Raw genomic sequence first — 16,136 nt, 5'->3', positions numbered from 1 at the left:
CAAAGCACCCATATACATAAAATAAAAGTAAAATAAGAATGAAAACAATAGAGTGAATGTGATAGAGTTGCTTCTTTGAAAAGATAAACATGATCAACAAACTTACCTAATAAAACAAAAGAAAGAAAACAACAAAATTAATAAAATTAGAAAGGTAAAGACAGACAATACAATAGATACCAGTGAAATGTGGAAAATCATTATGACATAGTTTTAAAACTTATATTCCATTAAATTGGAAAATCTAAAATAAATGAATGAGTATCTATAAATGAGTATGACCTCTCAAAGTTGAAACAAGATGGGATAACTGTTTAGATCTATTACAAGGAAGGAGATTAAGGACTTTGATCCATCTGGAGATGATTCTGTAGTACAATATAAAATCCTTTGGCATGTGGCCAGGAGTAGTATAGTGGGCCACCTGATAAGTTCTACTTTTATCTGTTTGAGAAACCTCCATGCTGGATTCCATTATATCTGTAGAAGGTTACATTCCTACAAGCAGTGAGTAGGACTCCTCTTTGGGAGTTCTTTGCTATTCCTATAACTATGTTTTCCTCTAGCAACTATGGTGTCTGTGTAGATGTCAGAGGACAGAACTCAATATCCAGATTCTTAAATAGGGTGTCTTTTTTCCAGTGTATTTTCAAAATATTAGATAGCTGTAATATGTTTGTTTCTGTGACAGTATATGCCATCTTTGTCACTTTAGCTCTGTAGTATAATTTGAAGTTAGGTACTACGTTGCATCTAAGTATCCTTTATGCTTAAAATTGCAAAGTCCTTTTTTGTTGTTTTCTTAGGATTTGTGTGTGTGTGTGTGTGTGTGTGTGTGTGTGTGTGTGTGTGTGTGTGTGTGCGAGAGAGAGAGAGAGAGAGAGAGAGAGAGAGAGAGAGAGAGAGAGAGAGAGAGAAAGTCTCACCCTGGCTGGCCTGGAACGCTAAGTAGACCAGAATGTTCTTAAACTCACAGAGATAGGCCTGATTCTGCATCCATGATCTACATGTAGGAGTCAGAGAATAACTTTGTAGTAGGAAGACTCACTTCTAATTCAGATCTTAGAGGTGGGAAGATAAACCTTTCTAGAATTGATTCTCTCCTTCCCCTGTTATCCACAATGATCAAACTCAAGTTGCAAGGTTTCTGCAACAAGTACCTTTACCCACTAAGCCGTTTCACCATCTAATTTTTTTCAGTGTCTTAAAAGTTTCATTGTTGAGATCTTTCACTTTTTCAGTTAGGATAAGTCCTAGGCACTTTCCCTAATTTCTTTCTCAGCAAATGTGTTTCTATTATATATTGTAGATGTTGGCATATTAGAAAGCCTACTCAAGGCGAGACGCTTAAAATATTCAACTTTACACTTCTGTTGCTCTAGAGCTACTTCTGGTACCAAAATCTGTATTAGTCTGGGTTTTCTAGAGGAACAGAACTTATAAAATTAATCTCTCTATATAGAAAATCCAAGTTTCCTTCTTTCAAGTCCTTTATTCAGACTGCCAGCAGAAGGTGTGATCCAGATTAAAGGTGGATCTTCCCATATCAAAAGATGAGGATTAAAGTTTTATCTTCCCATCTCTAAGATCTGAATTAGAGTGAGTCTTCCTACTACAAACCACTTAAAAATCCCTCATAGGTGTGCCCAGGCATTTAGGTTTTAGTTAATTCTAGACGTAGTTAGGCTGACAACCAAGAATAGCCATCAAACATATGAAAGCTACTGATTTTAGTAAGTTGATTTTTTTATACTGTAACTTTACTGAAGGTGTTCATTAAATCTAAGAATCTTCTGGTGTAGGTTCTTCTAAGGATAGGATGATGGCTTCTCTAACTAAGGATAATTTGGCTTCTTATAACTTTTGTTTCCTTTATACCTTTCTTTTGTGTCAGTGTTTTAAGACTGTAGGTAATGAAAGTGAAGAGAGCAGATGTCCTTGTCCTATTCCAGGTTTTAGAGAAAATGCTCTCAGATCTTCTCCATTTCATATGTTGGATAAAAGTTTGTCATATATAACCTTTATTATTTTGAGGTGTGTTCCATCTATTCCTAATTTCTCCAGGAATGTTATCATTTAAAGCATGTTGAACTTTGTCAAATGCTTTTTCTACATCTATTGATCATTTTATAGTGTTTCATCTTTTGAATCAACCTTGCATCACTAGAATGAAGCCTACTTTGGTCATGGTGTGTGATCTTAATATGATGCAAGTATTTTGTTGAGAATTTTTCCATCTATGTTTATCAGAGAAATTGGTCTGTAGTTTTCTCCTTTTGTTGTGTCCTTATCTAGTTTTAGTTTCGGAACAGTACTGACTTCATAGAACAAATGTGGTAGTGTTCCTTCCCTCGTGGAATCATTTGGGAAGAACTGGTATTTTATCTTCCTTTTAAGTTTGATAAAATTTACCACTGAATCTATATGGTCCTCTGTGGGAAGACTTTTAATTACAGCTTCAATTTCATTGCTTGTAATGGGTCTATTTAAGTATTTTGTATTTTCTGGCTTTAAATTTGGTAGGTCATATTTGTTTAGAAATTTGTTTTAGGTTTCCCAGCATTTTAGAATACAAGTTTTCAATATATTCCCTGATGATCCTCTGGATTTCACTGGAGTCTGTTGTAACAACTCCCCTTTCTTCTGCAATTTTCTCTTTCTTTCTGTAAGCAAGAGTGCAGTGAAACTTCCAAATTGGACCACTCCATAGGAAGAAAGAAAAGTTAATAGGAGAAACTAATTATCAACGGCCTCTGAGAATAGAGGACAGGAACTTGGCGGGAATGCCAAGTAGATCTTATATAATAGCCAGCAAGATGGTAGCCGGGGTGATGGGGTGTTGAGCTGATGAAGGCTGTTAGGATTAATAAGGAACCAGGTGCCCTTGTCTTCGGTAGTTATAAGGGAAATAGTGGTTTTTCTGGTAAACAGAAATTGGCTTTACATGATTCCTGAGGAGTGCTGAATTTAGGCTTCTGTTTACCCAGTCAGAGTCTGAGGTAAAAGTTCAACACATAGCATTGATGATAGGGGGAATCAGGGTGCCTGTCAGTTTGGCAGAGGCTTTCTCTCTTGCCTTTAACTTGGTAGGTAGAGTGCTGGATGCTCATCGTCACACTAAACTTCCACCAAGCCAATGGCCTCTGGGTTCTTCCCTTGAAAATGTGAGGAATCAAATTCATGGACCAGAATGGCTGAGTTTTGGAAAGTTTTATCACAGATTCTTAAGTGGAAGCTTAAGGAAAAGAGAAAATACAGCTCTTGTACAGAAGGGTGGGTCACCTGAAGTGGGGTACCCTTCAGGGTCCTCATACTGGCGTTGATAAGGCTTTGCTGGCTGGAAGCCTAGAGTAGATGAAACTGGTCAGTCCAGTTGGCCCATTCTCAAGGTGTCCAGGTGCCTCTCAGTTTTCGTCAGACCCTCAGATACAGTTTCAGGAAGGATGATCATTCGGGGGAAGAGAGATGATAAGCCAGAACTTCCCACCCCATCCCCCTGTCCGCTGGGGAGGCAGGACCAAAACATTTTAGGCTCAACACTTCTGGCATCTCTGGCCTTCAGCAAGGACAGAACTGATGACAGGAACAAGGACATCCTGGCTTTTGGTCAGGAAAAAACTTTCAGGGTCCTCTACCCTGTAGATGAGCACCTGGCCAGTTTCTAAATCCTGTTCTCATTAATATCAAACATCTATTTGAAACAATAGTTTCCTTTAAACATCATCATGGAAACATTTACAAACACTGAATGACTGTATTGTATCAAATGACTGCTTGGAGGATACTGACACACTGGGATTTTTTTAAAAAATGGTTTGGGTCTTTTGTCTGATATTTATATGAGTGTGGCACAAAAGTTGTTAATTTTTGTAAATATCTATGTTCTTAATATTTATAATAAACATGCTTATGTTTTTCTCATTGGGTAACCACTATCATACAGTGAGAAGAATTCTACCTAAAGAGTTATTCCTAGCTGGTGCAATCTTGTCTAAATTACATGGTAATTATAAAACTTACCTTTCTAGTCACAAAGTTATTTTAATGGACAAATCCTAAAAGCTATTGTGCCTGCTGTTTTTAGTTCTCTAAAGATTCTTTTATATTGAAGAGACATTTAAACTTTTGCTTGATAAAAATTAACCTAGTTGGTAAAAATCATGCTTTGTTTTTAGGCATATTTTAAATAAAATGATTCTGTGTCTTTACTTAAAAAAAAAATGTACCGGGCGGTGGTGGTGCACCCCTTTGATCCCAGAACTCAGGAGGCAGAGGCAGGTGGAACTCTATGAGTTCGAGGCCAGGCTGGTCTACAGAGCAAGTTCCAGGACAGCCTCCAGAGCCACAGAGAAACCCTGTCTTGAGAAAAAAAAAAAAGGTATTTTATTGTTTTATGCAATTGAGCATTTGCCTGAAAGTTTGTCTGTGTACTACATATGTGCCTAGTGCCCATGGAAGCCAGAAGAGGGCATTGGATCCCCTGGAACTAGAGTTACTGGTAGCTGTGAACGGCTATGTGAGTGCTGAGAAATAAACCTGGGTCCTCTGCAAGAGCAGCCAGTGCTCCTAACCACTGAGCCATCTCTCCAGCCCTTGTGGCTGTATTTCAATCACATTTTGATACAACTGCCTGCTTTTCCAGACCTCCTACATTGCTTAAATCAAGTCTTTATGTTTACAGGGTTCACTCCTACATATTAACTGATTGTTGTTATTTTAACTTTGATACCATTTACTATAATTGGGGACACCCAAAGATTTAAGTTAACTTGTCAATTCTAAATGAAAACACGGCTCTCACATCTGCAACCTTTATTCTTTAAGTCACACTGCATTCTTGATTGTTTTAATTCTAAGATTTTCATGTAACTGTTATTTCAGAAACAAGGGGAAGGGGGAACGGACTGGATTGGGGTGGCAAATAGCCTCACATGATCCAGGAATCTCTTCTGTAATGGCTTTGATAATAACCTCTCTCTCTCCCGAAAATCCACATTCCTCACTATTCAGCCCCATTTTCTCAGACCTGGGAATAAGCTCCCAGCCACATAGGACAACATTGCCACATACATGATGTGTGGCCAATGTGATGCATGTCCCCGATGAGGAGATGGTTCTCAAAGAAGCTGTACCTGTATTAGAACTCCAACAAGAGAGCTGTGCTTACTTACTTGACCAAGCTTTGATTCTTACAGCTTCAGACCCCTCTCTAAACCCCCTGACAACTCAGTTTACCCAGATTGCCATTCAACATGCCACTGGGACTTACATGGGTGATGTCCTCCTGGTCCATGGATCTGGATGTCAGTCTGGGACTAGGTCCATCCTAATCTACTACATCCCAATCAAGCTCAAAGAACCATGAGACTCAAATCTGGTACCCATCATCCCTTGGCTCTCCTGCTCTCTCTTCACTATCCTGTAAAATCATGCCTGTTTATTTTGTAAATACAAAGGAGGAAAGGCTGGGAAAGTTAGACCATAGACCCTCCAGCTGCTTTGCCTTCTCTCAGAAATAAAGTGATACCTCCCCTATGGCTGTGGTCTCTACCTCCTGCAGATGTAGAAGGGACTTTAGACAAACAGTCTTCCTTATCTCCACTGCTCGGAGCAAGTAATTCTGATTTAAGTCATGGGCAGATTCGTCTTCCCTGGGAAAAGTTATGAAAGTAACAGATTTCTCTGAAGGCGAGCAGACTTGTTCTTGCTTTCTAGCTCTTCTCGTCTCTCTCCTCTTCTCTCCTCCTCCCCTTCTCCTCCTCTCTCCCCTCCCTTCCCCTTTCTTCCCTTGCTCTCCTCTCTTTTGTCTTCTTCTCTTCAGAGTCCTGCTGCATGTAACAGCTCTGTCCTGCTTTCCCCTCTTTTTTTCCTTTAAGTTACCTCTCCTACCTCAAGGCCTCATCATGGTCTCCATAGTTTCAAGGCTTTCCCTTCTAATAAAGCCCTCTCACGTGGTTTGTTATCACATTTAGTGTACACACTGCACTCTCTTTCCTTTCCTCACCCTGGCATTTGCCACAGCTCTACACAATGGGATGGAATCAAAGTGAGGGGCTGTGTTCTTACCTGTCATTTCCTCCTGTTGACTCCTGTCTCAAGAGACCTAAAGATCACCACACTTTTACTTTCTCCAAGACAGTGGTTCCCACTTCTCTTTCCCTCCCAATTGATTTGTGATCCCTTTCAATGTATAAGGAAATGGCCAGGTTGGATCCAGAGTGAAACTAGTGTCACCTGCTCAAGTGGAGAGGGTCTTGCCTCTCAGAGAACACCCTCCTTAGAGCACACCTCACCTGACTCAGTCCAGTGAGATTGGTTGAGGGGTCAATGGGGACAATCGTTGTCTCTGTGAGATGCTTTCTAACTATTCCAAATGGCAAAGAAATGAAATCAGTCTTGTGGAACATACACACAATGAGATTTTATCCAGCCATAAATAATCAAATTATGTAATTTGCATGAAAGTGAATGGAACTGGAAAATATTATAGTAAACAAGGTAATACAGCTAAGGATGTAGATTTTAGCTGCCAATTTCCTATGTATGCATATCTATGTGAGAGTGATGAGCATAGAATCTAGAAAGGAGCCGATGGGAAAAAAGATTACTTTCATCAGAAAATTGGCCTCTAGATTCTATGCTCAGTAAATATTACCTATGCTATATTTAAAACCTAAAATGCCATGATGATTGGATTATCGTTTTGACCTCTCTGGAGAGAGCATGTTCTGTGAGGAACTGCTGTTACAGTTGACTTCCTGTCCTGGTGAATAATGCTACAGAAAATGTGGTGTTCGTGTGTGTGTGTGTGTGTGTGTGTGTGTGTGTGTGTGTGTGTGTGTGTGTGTATTTCTGAACATTTAACTGTTTCTACTGAAGTGTAGAAACTTTTTATTTTGATCTTGATGCCTTTCCTCTTCCATTGGTTTTCATTATGTCAATTAAAATCTGCTAATAGAATAAAGAAATCTATCTAGGTGACAATTGCACTTCTGGAAGTACCCAAACTGCTATCTCTACTGTACTCTCTATTCCCTTTGACTCAGTTGTGGGATGTCAAAATGTTTGTTTAAATCTGACCCTCAGACTCTCAAAAAGAACTTATTTTCCTTTCTAACAAAATTTCCCTTTGTACACACTCCAAGATGCCGTCTCATGGCACATTAAGCTGTAACCATGCCCTACAATTACTCTTTTGGCATAATTTAGAAAATAACTCTGAGATCCCCTGCATCCAAAGCACCGTGACCTCTCAGCTGTGAGAGGGATGTCATACGTGCCTCACTAGACTCCTACACTAGCCTGTCTCTTTAAACTTAGCCCCAGATGGCATTCTCGATGCACACATAAGCCCTCACGCAACCTGAGCTTCTCCACACCATTCCTGCCCCCATCTGGTAACTCAGCTCCCATTTCCTCCTATTTAACTCTTCTGTCTCCCTCACGTACTCACTTTAGAATTTCATATATGGAACTGAGGGGACAATTCTCTTCAGAGAATATCCTTCCCCTTCATGAGATAACTTATGGGGACTTTGGTACCATCTGGTTACCCCTTCTCCATGTCTGACAGTCCCAAATACAATCCGAAGTATGGTCATTTAGCCAGGATCCCTATACTCTCTTTCAGGAATTCAAAAGACCTGCTGTGGCCTTTGGTCTAACCCAACAAGATATCACTACCATCCCAACCACCCACTGCACACATAAGAAATCCTGCATCTGGTCTTTAGCACAGATGGGTTAATGGGCTCATTCATTACCTGGAATCTAGTTACAGACAAGCCAAGCTCCTCTGGGGTGCCTGGTTTGGAATCTCACTGATCATGTCAAACCACTGACATAGGAAGTGATGGGGGAAGGACATGCCAAGTCCATTATAAAACCCACCACCATGACAGGTTGCAGGGAAACACATGGACCTCCTTTGTCATAGAAGTCAGCTGAAGGCTGGTCAAGACAGCCTGATGCACATTTCATAAACCAATCCTTTTCAGGTACCACACCAGGGGCCTCCCAGACGCTCTCCCCATTTTGTTAAGCATGGCCTCCAATGTCTATAAGAGACCCTGAGAATGAGTGAGAAGGGCCCAAAGGAAGAGTAAGGAGCACTGGATGCTGCTTCAGCAACTGCCACGCCCAGTGCATTTCAGGCGGTCCTAGAGCTCCACCTAGTGACTGCCTGCTGCAGTCTTGGGGAGTAGAATCAGCCAAGGGCCCAAGGACAGTTTCCTGTTACCGTGGTCTGCCAGGAATGTCCAAAGTCCAGGGGCTTCCGTAAGACCATATCTAACCTACAAAATGAGGAATCACTAGCCAGACACCGCCTCCACCGGGTTAGGGAAGGCCAGCCTCCATGCAAGGACCTCACACTCAGGTCAAATGTAGTTCAGCAATACAGCCTTTGCCTAACATGTGAGAGATTCTAGATTTGATCCACCGAAATGGAAGACAGTAAGGAGGGGAGGAGGAGAAAGAGGAAGAGGAGAAGGAGGAGGAGGAGACAAACATGAACCAAAAGTTGATTGTTGTCTAACTTATCTGGCTTACTTAATGACTGGAATGAATATATATATATATATATATATATATATAATATATATATATATAATTTTTCTCTACTGTTTCAGTGCTAAGAATGGAACTCAGGGCCTCACTAGTGCCAAGGAAATACTTTACCACTAAACCATACCTCTGGTGCCCTAGAAAAGATGCTTAAAAGGCTATTTCACCTGGAAAGAGATTCCAGTATACACCTCTTAAGATTTATTTGATTTCAATTATAATTGCATGTATGTGTATGTCTGTACAGGTATCCCTGGAGGGCAGAGGTCTCATATACTCCTGGAGCGGAGTCAACAACTGAGCCATCTCTCCAGCCTCAAGTATATATTTTGATGAGATGGCCTCAGCATCAATTTGTAAGGACAACTGTGGTGATGGTTGTTCAATGGAGCAAGGCATCATGGATTTGTTTGTTTTTAAAAAGATTTTATTATTATTATTATTATTATTATTGTGTATTTAGGTACATGTGGATGTGCATGCCACCTAGCACATGTGGAAGTCAGAGGACTTGGGAATTAGTTCTCTCCTGCCACCAAGAGGGTCCCAGGGATCAAACTCAGGTGGTCAGGTTTGATAGCAAGCACCTTTACCCTCTGAGCCATCCCACTGGCCTAGTGTTTCTGTTTTAAAGTACACGAGGTTCTGTGATTATCCTTCTATACTTTGTTCTTTCTATGGCTCTAAAACTTCTTTCTTATCTGTCAGACTATCAACACACTAGTCCCAGTTCTTACAAAATCCATCAGGGCCAAGCCTATAGTACACACACACACACACACACACACACACTTAGTGTTTCAACTTCTGTGCAGAAAGTGAGGAATCTTATCAAAGGACCCTGGGCTTCCCAACAGAGGCAAAGACCTGGGGGGGGGGGCATGCCTAACACTACAACAAGCAAAGCAATAAGCAGCGCACAGAGAGGCAGGGGGTCCACAGGACCAAGGAATGCAGAGTGTAAGAAAATTTAAATGGAGCAGCCTTTTGTAGACTTAGTCAAACAGGATTTATGCACAGGAAGTTAACATGGCCCTGAGCTGGGGAGTGGACCCAGGTCCTGTTTTCTCAAACACTACAAAGTAAAAGCAAACCTGGGAAGATCTATTTAAGAACCCCTTATCTGAAGCTCCACATGTGGTCCATTCTCAGCTTCAAGGACCTTTTCACATCCTCACCCATGGTCAGTAAGCTTTCTGTGAAGATCAGTGTGTCTCAATCCCAAGACCTGGTTCAAAGCAGTTCTGTAGGGTCACAGTGTCATAATGCACTGTTGAATAAAAACAGCCTTCAGGAATGGTTTCCAAGGCAAAGGCGGTTCTGAAGCTAGCAGGTGGCACCACATGTCCAGGCGGCCCAGAAGCACCTCCATTCACAGTCCAAAGGCTATTCAGTGCCTCTCCTCTCACTGTGGCCCTCCTTCTCTCAGTCTCAAGTGCCACCAGGTTACCTTGTTTTCCCTTGCAAAAACTGATGCCACCAAGATGAAGTCATTCTTGTCAGACCCAGACAAAACTAGAACTGGAAGAGTTCACTGATGGGTCATCTGTCAAGAACTTTGTAACAACTCGGAAGAGGCTTTTTTCTTGTTCTGTATGTATCTCATGAATGCTAGCCTCGGGAATATGCACAGATTTCTGTGGCAATGTTTACTTCTAACATCTTTTAAAACTGCAACAATTAAAAGCAGTGCTCTGAAGAGACTACTTGCCCAAAAGTAACACCTCCACCTGATGCCAGCTCCTTCCGTTAGTCTGTGAAGAGACCCCATGACCACCACAGCTCTAATATGGGAACACATTTACTTAGGACTGGTTTACAGTTTCAGAGGTGTAGTCCATCTGTCACCATGGTGGGGAGCATGGTGGCATGCGGGCAGACATGGTAGCTGAGAGTTCTACATCAGGATCAGCAGATAGCACGACAAGGGTGCCACACTGGGCCTGGCTTGAGCATCTGAGACCTCGAAACCCACCCCCAGTGACACACTTCCTCCAACAAGGCCACACCTCCTGATAGTGCCATTCCCTATGAGCCTGAGGGGTGTGTGTGGCATTTTTCTTTTAAAACACCACAGTCTCCAAGACCAATGAACTCTGCATTAAAGTAGCTGTGGGTCCATTTATTTTTTCCTTTTTCCTTTTCACTGCTGAGGTTCAAACCTAGGGTCTCATAACACATGAGACAGGGGCATGACCATTAAGATATACCCCCATCACCCTTCTGGCCTTAAAACTCATGCCCTTGTTTCAACTTTCTTGAGTATGTTCATCGTTTCCTGGTGTGTAAGTAATGTTAAATTCTGCTACTTCCAAACAGACGCACTTTAGAGAGTGTCGCTAGCTGTTACCCAGGTTGGCGCCCTTGTAGTGGAGTTATAAGAGGTTCTTAGAATATGGTGCTCTCCCAGACTTTTTGGTCTTGGGGGAGCCACATCATCCAGGAGCTGAGGGTCCCACCCAGGCCTTAAGCGCCAGAGGACACCAAAATGTCTTGGAGGGGGGTCACAATTAGCCAGCAGCTGGCTGGTGCATCTGGCCCTTGGCGATCAGGTATCATCATAACAAGTGCTGCCTAAGGTATCTAGGCCTGGGCAAGGGAGAAAGGAAAGGTTACTATTCCCTTGTGGCTGGGGCAGAGGCAGGCAGATCTCTGTGAGTTTGAGGCCAGCCTGGTCTACAGAGCGAGTGCCAGGATAGGCTCCAAAGCTATACAGAGAAACCCTGTCTCGAAAGAAAAACAACAACAACAACAACAACAACAACAACAACAACAACAAAAGACTTCCTTCTCTCCAGGCAGTGGTGGCACATGCCTTTGGTCCCAGCCCTCAGGAGGCAGAGGCACTTGAATCATTGCGAATTACTGGCTTGCTCTCCATGGCTTGTTTAGCCTGCTTTCTTAGAGAACTCAGTACTACTAGCCTGGGTCAGCACCACCCACAATGGGCTGGGCCCTCCCACATCAGTCACTAACTAAGAAATGCCTTTTAGCTGGATATGGTGGTTCACACCTTTAATCTCAGCGCTCGGGAGGCAGAGACAGGCAGATCTCTGAGTCTGAGATCAACCTAGCCTACAGAGCAAGATACAGGACAGCCAGGGCTATACAGAGAAATCCTGTCTGGAGAATGCAGAGAGACCACTTTCAGCAGGTCCACCACAACAGCTCCGCCATCTACAAGCTGCTGGAGGTAGTGGAGGAACCAGTTCTGCAGAATCAGATGTCATCCCTGAAAAGTGCCTGTCCTAGGCCCATCAGCCAGCACCCAGCATAGAGCCTGCTCTGCTTGCCCTGTCGTGAGACTAACAGCATAGGTTGGTGGTGCTGCCTGCAGGCTACAAACACAAAGGTCAAGCCCCAAGATCTCAGAGGGAGGACACAGATGAGTGCAGGCTTGAACAGGTTATGCTCCCTGACATATACACTACCTAGGCAGAAGATCACCCTGACTCTGGGCAACAGCAGGATGATGGAAAAGATTCTCAGCAATGGTCCAAGTATTTATGATGTGTCAGACACGAGAAAACTTGAACCAGACCAACTTCTTGTTGCAATGAATATTTGCATGTAAAGCTGCTTGGGCAAAAAAAAAAAAAAAAAAAATGCTGTGTGACACACTGCAGTTGCCACTATGACCAACAGATATAAGATGGAGAGATGGGAAAGATGGAGGAATGGAGTGGTGTGTGTTCGGTGGAAAGAGGGAGAAATAAAGACTTGACTTCAGTGACAGGTGTGAGAGAAGGCTGCAGTCAACGGGGAATCATGTTGCTGCCCAGTAGGGTCAGCAGACTCAGCCGCCAACACACCGCCCAGCCAAACTATTGCCCTGGCTCTGAACAACAGCAGGATGTCTGAAAAGAAGAATAGTTCATTTTCTGGATTGGGCCTCCTCAAAAGACCTCTGTGGTCCCTGAAGGCCATGTTGGTTTCTGTGCTTGCCTGCCCAGGCTGTGTTGAAGCCTGAGGTTCATGTGGCTGTTCCTGGTCTGGGCTGCCACTACTGGAGGCCAGGTGGATGTACATACTCTGTGCTACTGCAGGAGATCATATAGTATCTGTGGTTTATGTTGCTGCCAGAAGGCCATGTTGATGGGAGTGGCCCCTACTGCAGCCTGGGGCTGTACTAATGTCCATGCTGCCCTTGGGAGCCATGTTGGGGTCCATGGTCCTGCTGCTGCTGGGGTGGTATTGATGCCCTGGCCTGTGTTGCTACCAAAGGCCTTTTGGATGTCCATGGTCTCTGCCAGCACCTGAAGCCATATTAATGTCCATAAGCCATGCTGGTGTGAGTAAGCTTAGGTGCCACCTGAGGCCATGTTGTGATCCAAGCTGCTGCAGAGGACCATGTTGGGGCCTGTGGCCCTGCTGCAGCTGGGGGTCATATTCATGGCCTGTGTTGTTGCCAGAAAATGTAAAAATATGATCCATTGATCCATGCACCCACTGACTGTAAAGGGCAAGGAAGCTACTTTTACACTGACAGTGATGACTGCAGACTCACAGTTGTGAAAGAAGGACATGGAAGGCATCTGTGACAACCCCTACCCCCCACCACACACACACACACACACACACACACACACACAAGTACAGCCTAGATGGAAAGCCATCAAAGAAAACTCTTAAAAATTGGGATAAAGATGCTGAAGTGTAGCTCTCCAAAATTGATGTTGTCTAGCAGGGGTGTAGGCTGAGAAGGACTCGGTGGCCACTGGAAGTTTGGCCATGCTCCACTGAGTATATAAGCAACACGAACTGGATTTTTTTCTTCTTTTAGTTTTTTTTTTCCCCCTTTTTTTGGTGGGGAGTGGATCTGCAAGGACTGGGAATTACGTGTGATCCGAGCACATGATATGAAATTCCCAGATAACCAATAAAAAATACTATGTTTGGAAAAGAAAAAACTTCAAACCAGAACAAAACAAAACAAAAATGCCTTACAGCTGGATTATTTTGGGGGGGGGGGCTTTCGAGGCAGGGTTTCTCTGTGGCTTTGGAGGCTGTCCTGGAACTAGCTATTGTAGACCAGGCTGGTCTTGAACTCACAGAGATCCTCCTGCTTCTGCCTCCCAGTGCTGGAACTAAAGGCGTGTGCCACCAATGCCCGGCCAGCTGGATCTTATAGAGGCATTTTCTCAACTGAGGTTCCCTCCTTTCAGATAACTCTAGCTTGTGTCAAGTTGGCATAAAACTAGCCAGCACACAGAACAAGTGCTTTCATCACCTGCTAAGCTATACTGCCTGCTGGGAATTTTAAATCATTACTTATTAATGCAAGAAGAGAGTGCAGAAATTCTTCTGTAACTACATAACTGTAGTGATTTAAAAAAAAGCTACTTCTGTGTATTTTTTTCAGCACTCAGAATTAGGATCTAAATACACTGTAATCAAATTCGATGCTTGAATCAAAATCTTATTTATAAACAAAAGATTCAGCACATTCCTCAGATGCAATAGCTTTTCTTCCTAGGTATTTGTACAGGTTGGAGAATGAACCATGATAGCTTCACTTTCAGCTCCTAAGAGTTAGTTTAAGCAGGTAGCAAAAGTTGGCACCTTGACACAAGCTAGAGTCATCAGAGAGAAGGGACCCTCACTTGAGAAAATGTCTTCATAAGATAGGACTGTAGTCAGGCCTGTAAGGCATTTTCTTAGTAGTGATTGATAGGGGAATGTCCATTGTGGATGGTGCCATTCTGGACTGGTGGTCCTGGGTTCTATAAGGAAGCAGGCTGAGCAAGCCATCGAGAGCAAGCTAGTAAGCAGCACCCTTCATGGTCTCTGTCTGCATCAGCTCTTGCCTCTAGTTTCCTGCCCTGCTTGAGTTCCTGCACTCACTACTTTTGATAATTAACTATTAAGTGGAACTGTGAGTGAAATAAACCCTTTCCTCCCTAAATTACTTTTGATCTTGGTGTTTCATCACATCGTTACCTAACTAAGACACCAAATTATATATCAGCAGGTAATTTTGAATACTCAAATATTCTTGTAGGCATTGGAGAGTAGGGAATAAAACATACAAATTACATCCTCATCAATTTCCCCTTTCTTTCTTTCTTTCTTTCTTTCTTTCTTTCTTTCTTTCTTTCTTTCTTTCTTTCTTTCTTTTTCCAAGACAGGGTTTCTCTGTGTAACAGCTCTGGTTGTCCTGGAACTAGCTCTGTAGACCAGGTTGGCCTTGAGCTCAAAGATCCGCCTGCTTCTGTCTCCAGAGCACTGGGATTAAAGGTGTGCACCACCACTGCCAGGCTTAATTTTTCATTGGGAGAAAACAAACAAACAAACAAACAACAACAACAAAATCCTACTGGCTGGGGATGTGGCTCGGGTATTAGAGTACTTGCCTAGCTTGCATGAAACCCTGGGTAAAATCCCTAGAACCTTAAACACTGTACCCACTGGGTGGGTACAGGAATTGGGTCATCCTCAGCTACATAGTGAATGTGAGGTCAACCTAGGCAATATGAGACCCTGCCTAAGCTGCATCTCTCTCTCTCTCTCTCCTCTCTCTCTCTCCTCTCTCTCTCTCCTCTCTCTCTCTCTCTCTCTCTCTCTCTCTCTCTCTCTCTCTCTCTCTCTCTCTCTCTCTCTCTCTCTCTCTCTCTCTCTCTCTCTCTCTCTCTCTCTCTCTCTCTCTCTCCCTCCCCCTCCCTCTCTTTTTCTCTCTCTGTCCCGGAACAAAAAAGAAAGCGAACTAAACAAGTAACTGTAGACTGTCAGATACAAGTGATACATTCTTTCAAGTAAAATAAAGCAGGAAGGGGGAGGTGGCTGTCATTTGCAACAGTGTAGCAGTGGAACACTCACTGTAAAGGAAGCTTCTGATGAAACCTGGGAGAATAGGGAATGCATACTGTGGGATGCTGGGTGTGGTGGGAAACTTTTTTAGGCAGAAGCTCTGGGTGTCTGCTAATTTGTCCTCAACAGTAATTTTTTTTTTTTTTTGAGATGGTTTCTCTGTGTAGCTTTGGCTGTCCCAGAACGTAGACCAGGCTGGCCTCAAACTCATACAGATCTGCCTGCCTTTGTCTCCCTAGTGCTGGGATCAAAGGTGTGTGCCACCACCTTCCAGCTCAACACGGATTCTTTATTCTAGTTTTCCATTCATTAAACCCCACAGCTTTAAGAGCTTAGGGTTCATGACAAACTGGATGGCAGGTTTTGTCCCACCTGTGTTGGGATGCTGTGAAACAGTGAATAGTGGGATATGGACACATGAATAGCACCACATCTAAGCTGAGGAACTCCCTGGTCTCTGATTTCCTAAAATAGTGCTTGTACTTTCCTTCAATCCCATCTGCCCTGGGCAGCTCATTTACACATAGTATTCCCTTAGTAAACCAAAACTCTCAACCTGATACAGACACACCAACATTCCCTGCTCTTCTGTATGCTTTAACTTGTCCCAACGCTGGGTGTTGGTGGCACACACCAGCACTCGGGAGGCAGAGGCAGTTGGATCTCTGTGAGTTTGAGACCAGCATGGTCTACAAGAGTTAGTTATAGGACAGCCTCCAAAGCCACAGAGAAACCCTATCTCAAAAAAAACAAAACAAAAACAA

The sequence above is a fragment of the Cricetulus griseus genome, chromosome 7 (genome assembly GCF_003668045.3).
Source record: "Cricetulus griseus strain 17A/GY chromosome 7, alternate assembly CriGri-PICRH-1.0, whole genome shotgun sequence".
NCBI classification, from domain to species: domain Eukaryota; kingdom Metazoa; phylum Chordata; class Mammalia; order Rodentia; family Cricetidae; genus Cricetulus; species Cricetulus griseus.
The sequence above is the reverse complement of the archived record's forward strand: the minus strand, read 5'-3'. Positions refer to the sequence as shown.